General features: G+C 40.7%; 1 protein-coding gene across 2 annotated transcripts in view; it reads right to left on the bottom strand.

Annotated features, from left to right (window-relative positions):
- Window positions 1-18,773, bottom strand: part of drd2a (dopamine receptor D2a) — a 126,321-nt gene extending 107,548 nt beyond the window's left edge. Inside the window, exon 1 of one of the 2 annotated variants that reach the window (XM_054742687.2) lies at window positions 18,565-18,773. The gene's annotated coding sequence lies outside the window, so the exon portion shown is untranslated. Of the gene's footprint in view, window positions 1-18,353 lie in introns of both variants that reach the window. The other variant, XM_054742686.2, reaches the window with a different exon arrangement.
- Between the last annotated feature and the right edge of the window lie 415 nt (window positions 18,774-19,188).

The following is a 19,188-nucleotide window of genomic DNA, read 5'->3' as shown; positions in this document are numbered from 1 at the left end:
TGCACAATTAGATGATGTTGCCAAAGCTTTGATCATAAAACATCCTTGTTTGAAGGAGCAGGGCTCTGTTCAGGGATGTTATGGTTGGCAAATCAGTCTGAAATACAAAATGGGTAACTACCGCACTAAGCTCAGGAGTCTGGGTTGCCAAGAAATGAGCATTAACTCAATGAAAAGCAGAAAGTCTACTCACTCCTCAAGCCTTAACCAAGTAAAGAAACCCAGGAGAGCAGAAGTAAATTTTTGTCCTGATTACCCAGTTGGAGAAGACAAAGAAAGTCTTGAGAAAACGCGTGAAGAACTGCTTTTGCAGGTAAAAAAGAGGAACAACCATCAAATGATCAAGCAGAAAATGGAGAAAACCTTTGCACTTCGGCAGTATGATTTTGTTCAAGACATGCCATTCATCGCAGAATTCAAAAGTCGATGGCCAGCTCTTTTTACGGAAAACAAGGCAAGACTTATATTTGCGGCTAATGAATAAAGTGTCATTGATTCTTGTGTGTAAATCTTATACTTTTTTTTGTCTTTGTTCAAAAACATTCCCAGGTTTGCGCAGAGTTCACGCGCATTACCACCATTCCGCTCATCCCAAAGTTTATGTCGCAGCTGGACCATTACTCAGACCAGTTGGCAAGAGTGCTTCGCAAGAAAGGTGGAGAAGTACGACGAAAAATTAAAACATCATGGCTGTGATTGACCAGGTTTGTGTGCAATTACTTAATAACCGACATTTGAATCAGTAGCTTCTTTTGCGTTTCACACTCTTATGCTCTGCCTTGGCAAGTGTAGTTCATTGTAATCTTGTTGACTTTTGTAAACATTTGAGAGACCTGTGTCAGAAATCACTTTCTTAAATTGTCCCATTTTCTAAATGCCTCTCTTGTTTATGCAGGAAGGATGGAAGAGTTGTTTTTAGATCAATAGTAGAATTTTCAAAAATGGATCACTGAGATCTTGATTTACTTTAAAACTACAGTATTGAAGAGTTAGACTTCATCATCAAATCTGAGTGCCACAGTTCATGAAGAAGAAAAAAACATCTGTTCTCAGCCACTCACCCCCTCAGATTTTTCTGTTGGGTAGCCAGTTTTGATGTTGATTTACGTTTAGTTTGTCTTGTATTTGATCAATTTTTGGGAATGTCTGAAGGTGGATTTGTTAAGCACTGATTTTTACTAAGTGCATTTGAACGCCCCATCATGTGTAGCTCAGCTGATCAGTTGGAAGAATGTGGTGGTTTCTTACTTTTTAGTGCTGCTTGTTGTGGAATTACAGCTGCTTGTGTTGAAAACTTGGCAGCCTTTCACAATCATGTGATTCGTTATGGAACCAGGAAGTCTAGACATGTAAATAATGATTCTGGTCCGGGACAGCCTTTTTTAAATGACAGAAACTAGCGACAACCCAGCGGACTGAGATCCAGATCTGTTACAATGTGAATTTATTTTCAACATTGAACATTAGACTGTTGTGTGAGTATTTACCTGTCATTACTGTGTGGACTCTAAATCAAGCAACAGACTCCAGACCAGAGACAACAGGATGAGAGTTCAAACAAAAAGGGATCATTTATTAAACTCCAGCACAGGGGACAAATAACAGTCAAAACATTCTGCTCCTGCAGACCCAGCATGAGGGGTTCAGTCTGGGCGGGTGGATGAGAGGTAAAACAGAAGTAACGGTGTGTCCACATCTAGATTTTTTTGCGTCTGGCGTCCATGTTAAGTCTATGTGGAGGCACGCTGAGGCACGCAGCAGTGTTACCGCAGCAGGATGAACAGCTCAGCAGTACAGAAACGCACATCTGCACCCGACGCGCTCCGAAGCAGCGCCGCACACGCGGTCCAGGCACGCACAGCGCCGTTCGTCCGCGCCCACCCGCTGTTTCTTGCTGCTCACCTCCTCCGCCAAAGTTCAGCCAGGTTCAACTTTCCATCTCAGTATGCACCGCGGCAACCAATCAGGAGCCAGGTTATGTAGTCATGTGACTCTCTGCTTGGGTCAGAGAAACACACGCTAGTTCATTCATTCACGCAACATGGAGGAGAAACTCATCACCGCTGTGGCGAACCACCCGGAGCTGTACAACACCAGTTCCTTCTTCTACCGAGATAGGAACAAAAAGGACCAAGCATGGAAGCAGGTCAGCGAGGAGGTTGGGCAACCTGGTGAGTTCGTTTTAATGTGGAAAATTGTGATTAAATCGACGATCCCGCGCCAACACAAATGAGCCCGCCTTGTTTCCAACCCGCTGATGTTTTGTGTTGATGTTTCCGCTAATTCAGAGGTGCCGAATGACATATTTCCACGGATACGGCGCGTGGCCAAGGCGCCGGAGTCGCGGAAGGGGAGTGAAATTTCAAGCGTACAACACGCATGCACCGCTCCGCTTCACAACCCTCGATGGGATCGCAGCGTAAAAGGACACGAATGCTTACGGGTGTGCTGGGCTGCAGGAGTCCTGGAGGAGGGGCAAGCAGACGCCCATCAGCTGAGGCTGGAGTGTGAGTGAGTGGCGGTAGAGATTGGGCAGCCAGGCTGTGACGCTGCACGTCTGAATTAGCAGAAACATCAAAACAAAACATCAGCGGGTTGGAAACTAGGCGGGCTCGTTTGCGCTGGCGCGGGATCGTCGATTTAATCACAATTTTCCTCAGACCTCAGTCTGTCAAAGTAGGCAGGACCTCATCCCTGACCTGGAGAGGGCATTCTACCCTTTTCCAAATCAAGATAGGGTGAGAAGCTTGTTCATCTGGGAGGGGCTCAGAGTAGACCTGCTGCTTCTCCACACCAAGAGGGGCCAGTTGAGGTGGCTCAGGCATCTGGACGCCTCATTGGTGAAGTTTGCTGGGCACATCTCTATTACGGATAAGCAGATGAAAATGGATGGATGGTTTTGAGTTGATTTTGTTGTGTTTGGCATTATATTAAAAAAACTGAAGTAAATGAAAGAGCTTGGGTTGAAAAATTTAACAGTTGTTGCATAAAATACACATTTACTCAAACTTCCATATGGACTTTTGCATTCAACTTTCGATTTTGTCAATATTAAATGGCTCAGTTTAATAATCTGTTATTATTTATAAACTAAAGTTTTTTTTCTTGTTGTCTTTAATTCTGATGAGCCTTTGGCTCATATTGATCCACATTTTTCACCAACTTTATACAATAATCCATAAACAGCCTAGTTGTCATAGCAGGAAATGACCTTTTCACATAGAGAAAACTGCCTTCTCTCTGACTGTCAACATAACAGGAAAACAAAAACTAATTTAATGTGGTGTATCAACAGGCCATATCATTACAAATAACTAAAAATAAAATATGACAACTGACCTATGCCAAACAACTCAATGGTGTTTAATTCAATGTATTTGTCACCATTATTGACTCATTAAGATGTAAAAAGTTATTGTAACAGCAATTTAAGCCATTCCCAACTCAAATCAAGCCATATAAAGTGAAAATGATGACCCATCCACCCACAGGAAGGAGAGGATGAGGAGGATGGTAACAAGTCTCCATCGACCTCATTAGGTTCTAGAGATCATCCAACCAAACTACTGGTTTTGTCTCTTGTGCATAACACCCACACACCCACACACGCACGCACACACCCCTTGCTATTTTTCCATTGCACACCATGATACATAAAGGCACAAAGGCAGCAGTGGATGCAGGTGTGTGAACAAGCAAATCAGCATTCACAGCAGCTCTGCCTCTGCTTTTTCCTGATGCACCTTGTCTGCTCAGCAGAGGCTTATAAGCCTCTCATAAATCAGGGGCTTCTTTTAGGTCTCACTATGCCTGTGTGAAACGGCTGTCTTGTCTACAAAATGAGAAAAGTAAATAAAGTGAGGATTTACATTTTTTTTCTTTTACTTTATTTGATCCACATCTGAGTTTAATTCAGTCAAATCAGGCAGTTTGTAATCCTGCCTGCATTCCAACGCCAGCCTGGCAGTGGTAGAACCTGAGGTGTGGTGCTGCGAGCAGCTGCTTGCAGATAAATAAAGTGAAAAGCTGTACCATTCTGTGTCTGAGTGTTATTGTGTTGGTATCAATAAAAGCATAACCATCCATTTCGCACAGAAAAACAGCAGCTTTTTCTAGTCTGACGGTAATTTTGAATCACACCCAGAGGTTAATCGGTTCTTTTACCTAACTTTACTCCAGCACTCGTTCATATTAATACTAAAACTCATAACTTTTCTTACTTTTTATAATAACTGCAGCCAACCATTTCTTTTGTAGTGAAGCTGTTTGCTTTCAATAATAGACACAGAATACGTCCTGTATAGTCTGGATGAACATCAGCAAAAAGTTAATTATTATTTGAGAGAGTGAGACATTTCAGTTGATGCTTTTTCGTTTTTACTAACATTCTTAATAACATTGGTTTTAATGAAATATATTAATGCCCCTGTAAATCCGTTTTGTGAATAGAAATATCTGTAGTGACACTAAAATGACTAAAGATTACCCATCTCACATTAGATTGTTGCCCTTATACTGAGTGGGGCAACATGTTAAACGGTCTTGAAGTTAAAAAAGATTTTCGTTGAAAAGTTATGAGCACTACATACTTGTTCTAAAAAGCTCTTTTTACAGCGTAGAGAAAACGAGTTTAAGTCTTACTGTTCAAAGAGGCCCAAAACAAAGTGGATAACTGCCTCCGAAATTCAAATGAACACTCATTTAATCAGTATATTTGAAGTGGTCTCTAGTAGGAATAAATGCCTTGTAAGTTGTACTTGGATAAAAACACCGGTGCACCATTTCCAGGTACTAGAAGTGAGCTACATCACAGCTGAGCTTTGGACGGCAGGTTGTGGAGTCTTATTTCCTGATATTTGGACATCTCGCCTCAGACTGAATAACAACATTGCAACTCTACTACTGACTTGAAACATGGATGTTGAATCGCCTCAACACAAGCCTGAAGCCGCTCCTGCCTTGTGAAGTTGCTTATGCTAACAGTTAGCGTCTACTTGTCAAGACCTCATCTGCTGTTTCATAGGCGCTAACCAACAACAGCCTTCCTTGTCGTGAGTCAAGATGGGTGAGTCCATGAAAATTTGACAGTGTGATGTAGATATGTGAAGATTTTCAAATCCTAGAATTTCACCTTCTCTTTTCTATCAGAAGCTAATGCAGGAGATGGTGTAGGAGACAATTTTCATGTTCAGCCGACATGAAAAACTCACAGTGACCAATTATAGTCAGAAATAATCATTAAAAATATAGATTTTTTTGTGTTCCACACCTTTCTAAACTCTTCATGTATTATACATGTTGTCATTCTCTGATTTTTTCATTGTAACTATGAAGTAATTTACATGTAGCTGAAGCATTTCTAGAGTAGCCCTGCTGGAATTGCAGGGAAAAAAGCTCTAAATGTTTTTTTAATGGCAAAAAACGACTACAACACTCCCATGACTGACATGCTAACAGCTACTTCATGCACTGCTGCTTTCACCTCTACCTGTTAGCGCATCAACCCTGCAGGAATGTTTTTCTTTTTTTCATTTGGACTGAGGTGGTTCAAGAGCCTCGCTTTAATAAGTAAACTATTCTAAATCTTTCCACAGAACTCCACTTGAAAATATCTGATTGATGGCTTTAGCAAGTGTACACTTGAACTTAAGATGCAACAGGTGCTGACTGAAAAATGTAGCCAGAAAAGACGAACCTGGAGGATGGACAAACAATACTATTTCAACGGCATTCACACACAAACGCACATACCTATAGGCACCAAATCGGTTTCTGCCACTGTTGAGCACACAGCCACAACTGTGCCTGGGAATGTTCCAACACATCCAGGGAGAGGAGATGAAAGCTTGACAGGGATGAGCAAGTGGCTTGAATAGTGCAAGAAAATGTGAGCTAAGTATGGGTTAGAAGTGTCCAGGTCCCCATAGAACACACCGCAAATTGGCTGAGTACAACTGAGCGTAAATCCTGCAGAACTTCAAGTTCCAGACTGACAAGTAGCTGCTGGCTAAACAATCAGACACAATGGTGGTTGACAAGGAGCATAGGAGAGCAGCTGTGATAGATGTGGCAATCCAAACTCACAGCAACGTCAGAAAATATGAGCACAAAGGGGAGGGAGAAATGGTTGGAATGCGTATGGTGAAATTCTAAATAAGTTAAAGGTGCACTGGGGTCACCACCTCAAATTAAGCAACATGGCTCCTCACTAAATGGGAAATTGTATAAGCATTTTCTTTTATGAGTTTGAGTTCTGCTCGACAATATTCTTGTTTCTAATTCAAATTATATCATATTCAAACATCTAATTAAAATAAATGTTGGTTTAAAAACTAGGGCCGGGACTTTAACGCGTTAATTACGATTAATTAATTAGAAAAAAATAACGCGTTAAAAAAAACTAACGCATTTAATCGCAGCTTGCATTTCAAGCAAGGCGGAACCTTTGTCATTGCACGATTTCCTCGTAGACTGAATATCACTGACACACACAACAATGCACAGTGCTAATGGCTACCAAAACGTAATAAAAACAGAAAGAAGTTGCCTTGCTTGGACTGATGCAGGATTTAGGAAACACGTCTGCCTCTTTTCTTAACTTGGAAAAAAAAACTTCCAGACAACAACGGAGTCCGTGTCGCGGACATTTTTCAGAGATCGATACTGCTGCGGCTGCCCGGTGGCACTGGAAACTTTACAAAAGTTGCGGTAAGCTATATTTTTAACATTTACGTAACATCAACATCTGTGCAGCGCTGAAAGCACCAGACAGAATAATTCTGTGCCCTAACAGTAGTTTATGAAAAGTAGTCAGACAAACGAGAGGCACCTGGCTGCCGCTGGGAGAACGCTCATGTTCTCACTACTCTGTAAAGAATCACAGACAACGTGTCTTAAAGTTGAAAACAGAAGTTTAAGTTAAAACAGAAACACTCTGAAACTTTTCTGATGATTTTCTAAACAATTCTGTTGGGGAATTATACGTTTCTGAGACGAGTCTCTGTCTAAACATCACATGCATTACTATCATTAAGCAGCGAGGTGTGTTGTAGCTGTCATCAGCTAAGGGGCGGATGCTTAAGTGTATCAGGGGCAGCGAGGAACGAGAACATTTTGATCAGGCTGGAAATCACACCAGATTCCCTGCAGCAGGTGTGAATCTGCGGGTCTGCAGCATCCCCTTCTTAACGTGACATCAGGACTTCCCATGTAAGGAAGGTCCGCTCACCTGTTCGTCAGATCATTATTTCCTCGCCATGATCTTTTATCATCCCATCATCCTCCAGTCATCCAACTGGAACCAGTTAGTGTTCCTGATCATTCTCAGAATATGACATGCCTGCTCTGGTGTTAAAAGTTAGTACATTTAAGTCCTAGATCATATTTGTGCCTGTTCTACTGTCATTTTGAAAGATTTTTATTTATGTGTTTTTACTACATTATGAGTAGTCATGCTAATAAAAACTCCCAATTATACAAACAAGTGAAACTGGAAAAATTAGAACCTGGTGCAAAGTCAAATTTATTTCAGTCATTCAACTAGACAGAGGTGCTATTTAAAGGCTCAGGAACCCTTTGCAGGTGTTTTCTATTTGTAATTATAAATTTTAGTTTATTTGGGTCTTGTTTCATATCACACAGTGACATTTGAATAAATAATATACATTTTTTTATTAAAAGCTTTAGTTTACAGTAATAACCATGTCTAATGTTTGATTCTCTGTCTCATAATTTTAATTAAAAGTTTTACTTTGAGAACACATTTTCCTGAATGATTAAAATGCGATTAATTGAGATTAATTAAGTACAAAGTCTGTAATTAATTAGATAAAAAATTTTAATCAAGTCCCAGCCCTAGTAAAAAGAAATCGGGCCTTCAATTTCCCTTAAAGTGACAGCGTGTAGTTTCTCTGGCGATTGGGGGCCGTGCCCAGTCCTGGTCCTGGTCCTGGAGGGCCAGTATCCAGCAGGTTTTAGTTTTAACTCAGCTTCAACACACCTGATTTCAATCAGCAGGTGATTAACAGGCTTCTGCAGTGCCTGGTGAGGTGCTACACAGGTTATTCAACCACTGAATCAAGTGTGTTGGAGCAGAGAAACCACTAAAATGTGCTGGATACTGGCCCTCCAGGACCAGGATTGGGCACCCCTGACCTAAAGCATTGCAAGCAAACATTATTTTTGTGTTCAAGTAAGACCATACCAACAAATGGCCATTAGGGTCAAAAAGGAGGAGTGCATCCTCCAGCAAAATGACAAGAACATCAGATTCCCTTTCATCACTTGCAGTGAGTGAAGAGGTAAATTTGTAAAAGAACATTTATTAATGCTGAAAGTTTTATAACCATTTGTTACAAATCAGTAAATGTATTATTCTGTCCTCATGGGTTTCAGTAGAAGGAAATATGCCATCCAATATGGCGTCTTCCAGAGACTTAATAATAATAATAATAATAATAATAATAATGCATAGAACTTATATAGCACTTTTCAAGACACCCAAAGACGCTTTCACACACTCACATTCACACACTGCTAGTGATGGTAAGCTACTTGTAGCCACAACCGCCCTGGGGAGGTCTGACAGAGGCGAGGATGCCATTTGGCGCCGTCGGCCCCTCTGACCACCACTAACACAGGCAAGTTGGGTGAAGTGTCTTGCCCAAGGACACAACAGCAGGATACCCCTGGCGGGAGCTGGAATCGAACCCATGACCCTCCGATCATGAAGCAACCCGCTCTACCACCTGAGCTACTGCTGCACCATATATTTTAGACCCGATTTTTATGCTTATATGTTATGAAGCCGCCAATATGTTTTTATTTGTTTATTTCATTCAAAATAAAAACAAATAAAACATATAAACAATAAGATATACATAACAACAAAAAATCTAATTTGAACGAAAAGGAGCAGAATGAAGAAAAACATCTTATAATTTCTGCCCTCTTTTCCAGAAGAAATAATCTATTTATAAACTATTTCCATTTGTCAGACACACATACAGATTCATTTAAAACTTTTTCCTGTTCTTAATTCCAGAGTGATCACGATCATTGATTTAATTTACATTTTCACAATTATTTTGTACACTCAATTTGTTACATGTTTTAAGATATTAAATGACAGTTTTTTCCCCCTTTTAAGGTTATTCCATAATTTAACACCATTTACAGATATCTTCCATTCCTTAATTTTAGTTCTAAATCTGGGTTTTGTGAACACATCAGTTTCTTTCAGCATGTAATTACTAGTTCTCTTTTCAAATATCCCCTGAATGTTTGTTGGCAGAGTACAATTGGCTTCATGCATAGTTTGTAAGATTTTCCAGTCTTTTAAATCATGAAATTTCAGTAATTTATGTTTAATAAACAATGGGTTTGATGGGTCTCTACAGCCACTATAATTGATGATTCTCAAAGCTCTTTTCTGTAAAATAAATAAGGGTTGTGTATAGCTTTTGTATGTAGCTCCTAAGATTTCTACACAATAAGTCAAGTATGGAACAATGAGTGAAATGCCAACAAACCAGAATTAGTCAGTAAAAACTTGACTCTATTTAATACTCCTAAGGATTTGGCAATTTTACCTTTTATGTAACTAATAAGAGGTTTCCATTTCAAGTCTTCATCAATAAGAACTCCAAGAAATTTAGTTTATTTTACTGTTTGAATTTCAATCCCTTCTATTTCCAGTGACACATCACAGTTTTTTTTATCATTAAACAGTATAACATTTGTTTTGTTAACCCTTTAGGCACCATAGTTTTTTCAGTAAAATATGATTTTTTTATCACTATTTAAAGAGCTTGTAGCTTAAATCTGGTTAGAGATAGAGGAATATTGTAAATTAGAAAAATCTGCTGTATGAGCCACATTTTGTGATATATATATATATGTATATATATATATATATATATATATATATATATATATATATATATATATATATATATATATATATATATATATATATATATATATATATATATATTATGTTTTCTTGAGTATCAGGATGACATTGCTCTTTTTTATTCATCAAGATGACATTGCTTTTATTTTATTGACCAAGATGACATTGCTTGTCGTTTTTCAGTGTGTGGTACCTTTCGTTGCAAGATACGGCACACAAACCCACTCCACACTGACTGCACCGAAACTTTGTCTGGCGACGGCCTTTTGGGAGGGTACGATCTGAGCATACGGCACAGTCTGGACGATCGTCTATATTGCGGAGCCAGTGTCGTTCAGTGAGCCTCTGAGGCACTTCTCCCAGCTGCAATGAAGGTCTTCCTCCTTTTTTGTTCTGCTTCCTGGAGTAGCCTTCAAGTAAGGAAGTCACTATTTGCTGAATGAAGACCTTCAGGGATTTGTGTGGACCAGGAACACTCCTGGTGTAAAGAATGGGGGCATTCACCACACAAATGCTAAGAAGTGCATTGAAAATGCGGTTGTACCATTTTCTTGAGCGGTTTGGAAAGAGGTAAGTTTTCATTCGCTAATCAGACCTGTCTACTCCTCCCATAAATGAGTTGTAGCTGTCAGCACACACTGGTTTCTCTATTTCTCGAAACCCAGTCACATTTTCCCTTGTGCGGATGTGTTTTTTGTGCATGTGTTGCCATGAATGGTGGACATCAGAGTGAGACGCTCCATGTCATGCCATGCACATGCCAGCAGCTTATCATTTTGCATGAACACGGGAACATTTCCCCTTCTCAATGGCAACTAGGCTGGTTTCAGGCCGCCTGGCATCCCTCTCCTGTTGCAGTTTACAGTGCCACACATACCAATTCCGTTAGCTGCCAGCTCACGAGCTATGGCTGGTGAAGTTTAATAGCTGTCCATATACACCTCATGCCCTTTCCCTGTATATGGGGCCAGCAGCTGATGAACAATGTAATGTGTGGCACCTACATTTTCATCATCATTTGCACTTTGTCCTGTGTAGAGGGACCACTGCAAAATGTAACCCGAGCTGGCCTCACTCAGAACAAATGCTTTGTAGCCATATTTGTCTGTTTTTTGGGGGTTGTACAGCCTCAAGGTAGACCTTCCCTTGAATGCGATGGTCATTTCATCCAAGGACAGTTTTTTCTTCGGACCATAGATGGATGAAAAGCGTGGAATTATCATCTCAATAATGGGGCGCACCTTGAACAGTCTGTCATGACCTGGCTGACCCCTTTCAACACGCTCATCATTATTTACAAAGTGGAGAAAAGAAAGGATGATCTCAAATCTGTTTCTTGACATCACTTTGCTGAAGCCAGGTGTGTATGTTGGCCAAAGGCCAGCCCAATAATCCTCAATCTCAGGCTTTTCCACTAGCCCCATGCAAAACTGAATGGCAATGAACGCTTTCATTTCTGGGACAGTTACATCGTACCAGTCATTATATCTGGAGCTAGATTTCAGTTCCTCCCTCTCTAAATACTGGTGAGCATATCGGTCATCCAAAAAAACTGACAGAAAATCAATGTGTTCTGAATTTGACAGATCCCTGTCTCCACAGTATCCAACTGGCTCATCAAAATGCCTGATCCACTTGGAATACTGTTCCTCTTCTTCCAGACTAACCCAGCCATCATCATTATTATTGTCACTGAGGCTGTGTTGGGCCAGCCCCCTGCTAGCAGGGATTTTTTCCCATGGTTCCTCCCCCTCCTGCTGCAATTCCCGCGGCTTACACCCCCCGGGGCTGAATCGATCACCAGCGGAGTTTTCAACGGCCCGATAACCACCCCCCCACCCCCTGGCACAGTGGATCGAAGGATCAAACCCGGTACGAGCTGCTCGAGGTTCCCCCCCCCCCCCCCCCCCCGCCCCGCCCCGCCACCTGTCTTTCCCCGACCCTGCGGTTTCTCCCCCTCGGGCTCCAATTCCCACGGATTACACGCCCGGGGCTGAATCCACCACCAGCTGAGTTTTCACCAGCCCGATCACCCCCCCCCCCACCCCCCCACCCCCCCCACCCCCCGCCACGTCTCTTTGCCCGATGCGGAACATCAGACAAGGTAAGGGCTGGATGGGCTGCTTGTGTAAGCGTGTCGTCAGACTCCCTGTTGCTGCGCGCTGAAGCCACGCATTCCGTCTCGCTAGAAGACCCCAGATCATCCTCTGAAAGGAAATACTCTTCCTCCGAATCCGAATCTGCCAGTACTACACGAAGAGCTTCGTCCGCACTGAATATTCCTCTCGGCATTGTGTTTTTTCCCTCTACCACTCGCTCGCTCTCACTCGACCTGACTGCTCTGACAACCTCCGCGACTCTGTGACTGGTGGGCGGGGTTCAAGCTCTAAATACTCCAAAAGTTTGAATAGTACACACCCACAAATGCTGCTTGGATTGAAGTTACAGGTGTCTGCCCCCCCCGCAGTGTAACATATTAACTGCGTGAGGGCTCATTTCTGCTGTTGTGGCTTATTAAATCCAACAATGCTGCTTGTCGCAATTCTGCGACTTTGTCGCTTAAAGGGTTAAAATTCTGTGTCAATCTATTTATATCAAACCAGTTTTTAATTTTAATCAGTTCATCATTCATCACTTCAGCCACCTCCTCATTATTTGATCCTGAGTAAAACTGTTGTATCATCTGCAAATAGAATGGCACCAAGTGTTTTACAACAACTGGACATCTTTTAATTCATTTACAACAACATTTCAATTTCCAGCAATTAATGGTAAAAAGTACACATTGACCCTTTAATATACACAAAGTTTGAAATATGGTAAGATTTTCTGGATGACAAGTGTTCTCTTGGCCGGTAGACACATATTATTTCCAGCGTCACAATAGATTTTAAAGTTAATCAGCAAACATAGTGATGCTTTTTTTATGGGTCAGACCAAGTGGCGTCACCTGGATTAAGTCAGGTTAATTTTTTTTTTTCAAATTACATGAACCAGAATAAATCAAATAACCTTTTCACTAAACTGACAACATTTTAAGATTGTTAATCCGTGATCACCATCCTTAGCAGTTGCATGTTACTTGTGTTTCTCTGCCCTTTCACGCTGGATCAAAAGCTAATCTGGCAAGCAACCATGAAATCTATACCAGCCAGTCACAGAAATTAGTTTAAGGTTGTGGCAAGCGTGAAACCAGGATTGGTTATTTTCTGTGAGATTGCAACCACCTACTAAACTAGGGCCGATCAATCTAAATTGAAGATGTTTCTCCAGATTGTGATTGATTTGGCTTTTAAATGCTTTGCTATAATCAGATATTAGTGAGGCACACTGGGAGGCATTTGGTCTGACAATAAGTTATTAAAGCTAAGACCGAAAAGGTCATACAGGATCCTTGCTTTGTCCTCAAAACAAAACCATTGTAGGCAAATGTCAAAGAAACTGCCACTGGAGGGTTGTCTTTTTTTATAATTCAACACCAGACAGGAAAAGAAATTTATCCAACATGATGATTTTCATCAGTGTTCTGAAATTAGACCTTTCCACACACTTAAATTGTTTATTGTTTGGACACATATTCACAAGAGCTGAGTTCTCCATTCGGGTTCTGGTGTCAGGCATGTCATCTGCTGAAGTTGGCATGATCTGGAATTGGTGCTACTCAAGTCTAAAGTCTACAAAGAGATGCTTTTGAATGGTCCGTGTGCTCTTGTTTCAAGGTATTCCGAGCCAACACACAACTTGGGAAGATAACTAGGAAGAATTCTTATTTCTCCTGGGAAATACGGCTTTTTCTTTCAAGCTTCTGCTATTAAGCTTCGTGCCTTTCCCTTTTCGTTTAATAGTCATCTTGTCACTTGAGAAACAACGTCTCCCCTCCTATAGGACCAGGCTGTTCAAAGAATTCCCTTGCGGTAGCCTCAAAGGAGTTTTTAAGGCATTTACCTTTGAATTTCCATGTGGCTCCCACATAGCCACAGCCAATTAGGACACAGATTGTAAGTGATGTGAGTTCTGCACTTCTTTCTAATACACAAGTGCTAATGTGGTTGTAGAAATAGGTGCCTGATTGCCTATGATGCTCCAATCTGACTGTAGCTAACACACATCTCAGGGGAATATCAGGTGCATGAATGTTTATTTCAACCGTACATCGCTAACTTAGGGATTCTGGGACAGGTTCAAAGTACCTTTTTTTAGGCATTATAAGTTTTTCTTAGCTTCTGCTCTGACTCTAAAAGACAAAAACCAATAAGTTGTTTTTGTTGATGCATTTTGATGAACTTCCATCCACCAGTTCCTTTGAAGTTATTTTTAAATTTTTGAACAACCAGTTGCTTTAGTAACTATGCAAAAGTATTAAAATAAACTGCAAATACTGTAGAATAAGTATTAAAATGCTACATTAAGTAAGGAACAACAGAATTAAAGCCTGTTCCCTACAACACAAGGCTGGTTCCAGATACTCATTAGGTGCCACATTGTTTATAAATACTAAAGATAGCAATACGCATGATTGCACAAGCAAAATAAGCAGCTTTCTGCTCTGCCACTTGGAGCACGACAAGCTTATAATACATCTCCTACTGGTTTTCAGACCTAATTGTCTCCTCCATCCTTATATCCTTCTCTGTGATGGTCCCTTGAGTGGAGACATATTTGACATGCCAGGGAACACGTTTCAGCAGGGCGAGGATGTAGGCCAGATGGATGTGTTCGCAGAGATCCAATAAAATTAAATGCTTTACTTGTCAAAACATTGTCAACCCACTTCAGCCACATAACTACCATGCATATGATGTAAGACACGGGATATGCACCACTCAGCTGTGCTTTGGGATGTCACATTAGCCCCGTGCTGCATTAGTGACATACACAACCATTGCATTGCTGTTTAAATTAGCAATCCTTTACAGGACAAGCCTGAGGGCTTTGTGAGCGACCAGTTTGGGAAAATGCTAACCAGTCATATTTAAATCCCTGCTTACTTGCAGCTGAAGCACAACCACACAAAGGTCACAAAAGCTCCTGAGCACTCCTGATGTTTTTATTTTTTTATTTCATGATAAACATTGCTGCTGCAGAGCTTTTTCATTTTGCTTACTGTGGCAGAACTTGTGTTTTGAAGTTGTCCACTCCTGTAACGTTCTAGGCCAGTCGAAAACTGATCACAAATGGTCATCAGACAATGAAAAGAATTCCAAAGACATTGCATATGAAGTCATTTTTTTCTATTCCCATGTTCTCTTTGAGACATTGTGGTCTCCTTTAGTGTCGCTGCTCAGTGTTAATCAGTTTGAATGGAATTTTTTTTAATTAATACATATTTTTATGTATTTTGGTATTTCACTTGCATCAAAATATAATTAATAAATGTAACATGAGACAAATGTTAAAAAATAATAATAATATATTTTAACACTGGAATACCGTAATATATCCTCTAAAGAGAACATAAGCCTATAGCTCTAAAATATTTTGTTTTATTCAACTTCTATCTACTTTTAATATTCAGACAGACTGGATTCCTATTTAGATTTGTCTTTCTTGTAATTTGTTTTAAGGAAGAGTTCTACTTTTTTCTCCATCCTACCATTTCATTCATTCAGTTATTAAATTTTACTTAAGTCCAACTAATGTGAAAAAACTATGGATAATAAAAATCTCTCCCTCCAGAATTAGAATAGAAGAGAAAAAAAATTGAAATATATTGTCACGCATTGTGGAACTACTAAAGACTGGGGCACTCTGACATATTTCAAATGTAGATGGACATTTATAAGATATAAAAAAAATCAACACTTATGTAAAAATCTATCTATACTCCCAGCAGTTCATTTGGACTCACTTTTGGAATAAGACAGTGGCTGTAACAATTAAGGTCGGGACCCAGACATTAAAGTAACAATAGATATTTAAGTGACTGGTGAAGGTTCTCAGTCATCCAGGTCATGGTAATCCAAAAGAGTATAAAATGAAGGCAACTGGACTTCTTTTTTTTTCTTGAAGACGTTTCGCTTCTCATCCGAGGAGCTGACTGGAATGTGGGAGTCAAACTTATAAGCTGTAGCTGTCTATTTTAATTGAATGAGCAGAAACTACTCTGGGTACCCCTCATCTCTACCCCTGATGAGTTAGCCTTTATTGAGAGGGTCATTGTGTGCATCTAATCAACAAAATGACCCCCTCTCAATAGAGGTTAACGCCTCATCACCTGCTTGGTCTTCTGGATCAGATGAAGTGTTTCACTTGGTCAGGACAACCCCTCCAAATCCTTCCATTTCAGTCAAAGAAAAAATATATATACTTTAATAAAGTATCAATTTGCAGTTTTCAACGATGGCCCCACTGAAAACTGTTACTGATTTCAATACACCAGCAGGATGTCGTGGCACTGGTGGGAGAATGGAGTTGTTGCATCTTTTTGTTAGCTCGAGAGGCCAATCTGGCAGAATGTATATAATTTGCTCTGGCAGAATGCATCTGGCCCTCGTTTAGTTCAAACTGATTTCCACTTTACTCTGGCCAGACAATCACAACCATTTATCTTTTACTGTGGGGGGCTGAGATGAAAAAACTAGAAACACTAGTGAAGCACATCATTCCCGCTCCATCCCACGCTTTGTTACTCTGATTGGTTGCAGGTCTGTCCAATTGTGTCTTGAGGCATTTCTGTTGTTATCATCCCCTTTGGAAATAGAAAATTTAGACGGAGGTTCCAGACTAATTTTACTTTGTATGGTGAGGCCAGGCAGGCTGTTTTTGAAATTTTTTATCCTGTTGAAATAGCTTTTTAGGAAAGGAACATCTCAGTTTTTAAACTGTGTTGTAATCATAATTATGCATTTGAATAGATTCTTGGTCAAAGCCATTCAAACGTGTCTGTTTAAATATTGATTTCCCACACTGGATCGTGAGGCAGAACTCGGTGAACAAACAACTTTTGTTTGGGTTTATAATTGGGAATAATCTGCATGAACAGCGATGCTCGGTTTTTGTTTAATTCAACAGTTTCTGTTGAATGCAACAGGAGCAAGTAGCTTAGTCTAAACCCCTCAGTTACTTCCTCTGTCTCTATGCCACCATGATTTCAATATCTTCTTTCCAGACACTCACTTGCAGTGCAAATCAATTCCAGAGCAAGATCCTGCACATCACATGACTTTTTTGTTAGCAAGTCTCCTTTTCCTGTTACATAAAACGTACATGTTTCTTTACGTGAATTATTCCTCGAAGCTTTGGGATTCTGACTAACACTGCATCAAGCAGCTCTAGTGAAGCTGTTCTGCTCACAAAGCAGAGTAACTGATAAGGGACAGGAGGGTGTAAGAATCCAATATTTGTCCGGTGCTGCCACTGGATAAATGCCAAATACACTCACATCAGCAGCCCCTCTCAGCTGATCCTCCGGTATTTAACTCTGAAATGCTTTCACTACAGACCAGCCCATGGATTTTTTATTTTTTCATTCAGAAACAATTTCATTCAACTAAAGTGTTTGTTTAGCTTTGCCTTCTAAACAGGGGCTGGTGCCACCTGATCTCCTCAGATGTTCACATTGCTTCTGAAACTGTTTACCAAATCTCAGCTGATTCTACATTTGAGAGGATTTGTTGTCAGGACTGCCACCCTCATCCCCAACACACACAAACACACACGCACGCACACTTGCTTCACATAAGAAAAGTAGACTAACTACACGCAGCATCTTAAAGAAGCAAGAGGACAAACTGGGGAAGTGTGGGGAGACTGACTCATTCACACGTTTCAATCTTATTAAAAAGAGAAAACCAGAACATATAGAATCTCTGTCACAAGAGCCTAAACACGCTTAAGGGTACATCAGAAGAGCCACAGATTGATAAACTGTCCTGCTTTTTTGCGTGTGTCTCTTTTATTTTCCCCTGCTGTTTTGAGCTTGTTAAGGCTGCCCTCGCAGCGCAGCTCGGGCACAGGGAAGGTTGCGCAGCCGGAACAGCGACCACCTGCGCGGCTTTGAAGCCCAGTGTCAAAGACCTTCCGCCTTTCCTAGTCAGAGTCCAGCTCTGATCACCGTTTGGGAAACTAACGGGTCGGGTCTGATAACTCGGTGGGGAAGGTCGGCTCCACAGACTCACACCGATCGGGTCCAAGACATACAGTGCACCCCATTTACTTAGAGCTGAGCTGGATAATGAGAGGGAACTGTCTAGAATCTAGACTCTAGATCTTCTCTCTCAGCAAGTCTAAATCACAACCTGATCGATAACGCACGCACACACTCTTGTAATAATAAAATAAAATCGCACCTCCATGTACGCGTTCAGTCACCCAAAGAGTCATTTAGAGAAATAGGAACGTCACCGTAACACAGCTACGTATTTTAAAAGTTAGAATGACCTTTTTGTCAAGTTTTCTTTTATCAATTAAAACGGATAAATAACAACAAAGCGCACCTTACCTTCACGCCATAAGTTTGACTGAATCTTTGTTTTTGAGGGCACCGACCATTAAATCCCAATGAGTCCACAGTTAGCTCCCTCTGGATCCTTTATTTTCTTTGCACATTATTTACTCTTCAGAAAATAATCGAATCGCGCAGCGGCTCGAGTGTGAGGCATCAGTTCAAGCGGAAATACGCACGGCAGAAGCCAAAATGTGCACAAATTCACCTGAAATACTTCTTCGTTTCCCGTCTTGCCTACTAAAACAAAATAATATTTGTGTTTTCTGTTAGTCTGTAGATGTTTGAAGAAGTGATTCAGTGCGCGACGTCCTCATGGTGTCCAGGAGCTTTACGCACGCGAAGGAGTTACCTTCGGTACTGGTGGAGGCGCAAGACGCGGTGGCTGTTAAGAACCGTGGAAACACAAGGCGGAGTTACATCTGTTTGATTCATGCCGTTGAGTTCTGCTAGCTTTTATATCGCAGGAGACACACGATCCCTGATGTCTACCTCAGACTCCACATGTGGCGCGTTTAGAGAATATACCCAAAAAGCTAAATGCACACATCGTTTCCTAATTAAATATATTTGTTTTTAATCAACCAGTTTTATTACGAAATTTATTTCTTGACTTCTTTTACAATAATGACACGACTGGACAGATGTTTGCATGCTTTTAAATCACTGCAATAAATCCACCTGCATATTTGATGCAATGAAAGAAAAAAAGGAAAGAAGTACATTACTACATTTTCTCTTTCTGTGGGCTGATGTTACAGTGTTGAATGCTTCAGGCTCATTTCCAGCCCAGATCGTGCTTTGCAGTATTTTAATTTCAATTATTATTATT

The sequence above is a fragment of the Nothobranchius furzeri genome, chromosome 13, assembly GCF_043380555.1.
Source record: "Nothobranchius furzeri strain GRZ-AD chromosome 13, NfurGRZ-RIMD1, whole genome shotgun sequence".
Classification (NCBI taxonomy): Eukaryota; Metazoa; Chordata; class Actinopteri; order Cyprinodontiformes; family Nothobranchiidae; genus Nothobranchius; species Nothobranchius furzeri.
Note: the sequence above shows the minus strand (reverse complement) of the source record. Positions and strands in the feature narration are given on the sequence as shown.